We start from the raw sequence: 3,800 nt of genomic DNA on the forward strand, positions 1-3,800 counted from the left end.
CCCTGGACTTTGCCCTTATCAGGAGATCGTCCAAGTAAGGGATAATTAAGACGCCTTTTCTTCGAAGAAGAACCATCATTTCGGCCATTACCTTGGTAAAGACCCGGGGTGCCGTAGACAATCCAAACGGCAGCGTCTGAAACTGATAGTGACAGTTCTGTACCACGAACCTGAGGTACCCTTAGTGATAAGGGCAAATTTGGGACATGGAGGTAAGCATCCCTGATGTCTCGGGACACCAGATAGTCCCCTTCTTCCCGGTTCGTTATCACTGCTCTGAGTGACTCCATCTTGATTTGAACCTTTGTGAGTGTTCAAATTTTTTTAGATTTAGAATAGGTCTCACCTAGCCTTCTGGCTTCAGTACCACAATATAGTGTGGAATAATACCCCCTTTTCTTGTTGTAGGAGGGGTAATTTAATTATCACCTGCTGGGAATACAGCTCGTGAATTTTTTTCCATACTGCCTCCTTGTCGGAGGGAGACCTTGGTAAAGCAGACTTCAGGAGCCTGCGCAGGGGAAACGTCTCGACATTCCAAACTGTACCCCTGGGATACTACTTGTAGGATCCAGGGGTCCTGTACGGTCTCAGCGTCATGCTGAGAGCTTGTCAGAAGTGGTGGAACGCTTCTGTTCCTGGGAATGGGCTGCCTGCTGCAGTCTTCTTCCCTTTCCTCTATCCCTGGGCAGATATGACTCTTATAGGGACGAAAGGACTGAAGCTGAAAAGACGGTGTCTTTTTCTGCAGAGATGTGACTTAGGGTAAAAACGGTGGATTTTCCAGCAGTTGCCGTGGCCACCAGGTCCGATGGACCGACCCCAAATAACTCCTCTTCCTTTATACGGCAATACACCTTTGTGCCGTTTGGAATCTGCATCACCTGACCACTGTCGTGTCCATAAACATCTTCTGGCAGATATGGACATCGCACTTACTCTTGATGCCAGAGTGCAAATATCCCTCTGTGCATCTCGCATATATAGAAATACATCCTTTAAATGCTCTATAGTCAATAAAATACTGTCCCTGTCAAGGGTATCAATATTTTTAGTCAGGGAATCCGACCAAGCCACCCCAGCTCTGCACATCCAGGCTGAGGCGATCGCTGGTCGCAGTATAACACCAGTATGTGTGTATATACTTTTTATGATATTTTTCCAGCCTCCTGTCAGCTGGCTCCTTGAGGACGGCCCTATCTATAGACGGTACCGCCACTTGTTCTGATAAGCGTGTGAGCGCCTTATCCACCCTAAGGGGTGTTTCCCAACGCGCCCTAACTTCTGGCGGGAAAGGGTATACCGCCCATATTTTCTATCGGGGGGAACCCACGCATCATCACACACTTCATTTAATTTATCTGATTCAGGAAAAACTACGGTAGTTTTTTCACATCCCACATAATACCCTCTTTTGTGGTACTTGTAGTATCAGAAATATGTAACACCTCCTTCATTGCCCTTAACGTGTGGCCCTAATAAGGAATACGTTTGTTTATTCACCGTCGACACTGGATTCAGTGTCCCTGTCTGTGTCTGTGTCGACCGACTAAAGTAAACGGGCGTTTTAAAAACCCCTGACGGTGTTTTTGAGACGTCTGGACCGGTACTAATTGTTTGTCGGCCGTCTCATGTCGTCAACCGACCTTGGCGCGTGTTGACATTATCACGTAATTCCCTAAATAAGCCATCCATTCCGGTGTCGACTCCCTAGAGAGTGACATCACCATTACAGGCAATTGCTCTGCCTCCTCACCAACATCGTCCTCATACATGTCGACACACACGTACCGACACACAGCACACACACAGGGAATGCTCTGATAGAGGACAGGACCCACTAGCCCTTTGGAGAGACAGAGGGAGAGTTTGCCAGCACACACCAAAAACGCTATAATTATATAGGGACAACCTTATATAAGTGTTTTCCCTTATAGCATCTTTTTTATATATTTCTAACGCCAAATTAGTGCCCCCCCTCTCTGTTTTAACCCTGTTTCTGTAGTGCAGTGCAGGGGAGAGCCTGGGAGCCTTCCCTCCAGCCTTTCTGTGAGGGAAAATGGCGCTGTGTGCTGAGGAGATAGGCCCCGCCCCTTTTTCGGCGGCCTCGTCTCCCGCTCTTAACGGATTCTGGCAGGGGTTAAATATCTCCATATAGCCCCCGGAGGCTATATGTGAGGTATTTTTAGCCAAAAAAGGTTTTCATTTGCCTCCCAGGGCGCCCCCCTCCCAGCGCCCTGCACCCTCAGTGACTGCCGTGTGAAGTGTGCTGAGAGGAAAATGGCGCACAGCTGCAGTGCTGTGCGCTACCTTAAGAAGACTGAGGAGTCTTCTGCCGCCGATTCTGGACCTCTTCTCGTTTCAGCATCTGCAAGGGGGCCGGCGGCGAGGCTCCGGTGACCATCCAGGCTGTACCTGTGATCGTCCCTCTGGAGCTAATGTCCAGTAGCCAAGAAGCCAATCCATCCTGCACGCAGGTGAGTTCACTTCTTCTCCCCTAAGTCCCTCGTTGCAGTGATCCTGTTGCCAGCAGGACTCACTGTAAAATAAAAAACCTAAGCTAAACTTTTCTAAGCAGCTCTTTAGGAGAGCCACCTAGATTGCACCCTTCTCGGCCGGGCACAAAAATCTAACTGAGGCTTGGAGGAGGGTCATAGGGGGAGGAGCCAGTGCACACCACCTGATCCTAAAGCTTTACTTTTTGTGCCCTGTCTCCTGCGGAGCCGCTATTCCCCATGGTCCTTTCAGGAACCCCAGCATCCACTAGGACGATAGAGAAAAGGTGCTGCTGAGGCTCTGCACGGTGACAGGGAGCTGCTGAGGCTCTCCACAGTGGCAGGGTGCTGCTGAGGCTCTGCACTGTGACAGGGTGCTGCTGAGGCTCTGCACGGTGACAGGGAGCTGCTGAAGCTCTGCGTGATGACAGGGTGCTGCTGAAGCTCTGCGTGATGACAGGGTGCTGCTGAGGCTCTGCACTGTGACCGGGCGCTGCTGAGGCTCTGCACTGTGACAGGGTGCTGCTGAGGTTCTGCACTGTGACAGGGTGCTGCTGAGCTCTGCGTGGTGACAGGGTGCTGCTGAGCTCTGCGTGGTGACAGGGTGCTGCACGGTGACAGGGCACTGCTGAGCTCTGCATGGTGACAGGGCACTGCTGAGCTCTGCATGGTGACAGGGCGCTGCACGGTGACAGGGCACTGCTGAGCTCTGCATGGTGACAGGGCGCTGCACGGTGACAGGGTGCTGCTGAGGCTCTGCGTGGTGACAGGGTGCTGCTGAGGCTCTGCACGGTGACAGGGCACTGCTGAGCTCTGCACGGTGACAGGGCGCTGCACGGTGACAGGGCACTGCTGAGGCACTGTGTGGTGACAGGGTGCTGCTGAGGCTCTGCGTGGTGACAGGGTGCTGCTGAGCTCTGCGTGGTGACAGGGTGCTGCTGAGCTCTGCGTGGTGACAGGGTGCTGCACGGTGACAGGGCACTGCTGAGCTCTGCATGGTGACAGGGTGCTGCACGGTGACAGGGCACTGCTGAGCTCTGCATGGTGACAGGGCGCTGCACGGTGACAGGGTGCTGCTGAGGCTCTGCGTGGTGACAGGGTGCTGCTGAGGCTCTGCACGGTGACAGGGTGCTGCTCAGGCTCTGCACGGTGACAGGGTGCTGCTGAGCTCTGCACGGTGACAGGGTGCTGCTGAGCTCTGCACGGTGACAGGGTGCTGCTCAGCCTCTGCACGGTGACAGCGCTGCTCAGGTTCTGCACGGTGACACTGGGCGCTGCTGAGGCTCTGCACGGTGACAGGACGCT

This window comes from Pseudophryne corroboree, chromosome 2 (genome assembly GCF_028390025.1).
Source record: "Pseudophryne corroboree isolate aPseCor3 chromosome 2, aPseCor3.hap2, whole genome shotgun sequence".
In the NCBI taxonomy this organism is placed as follows: Eukaryota; Metazoa; Chordata; class Amphibia; order Anura; family Myobatrachidae; genus Pseudophryne; species Pseudophryne corroboree.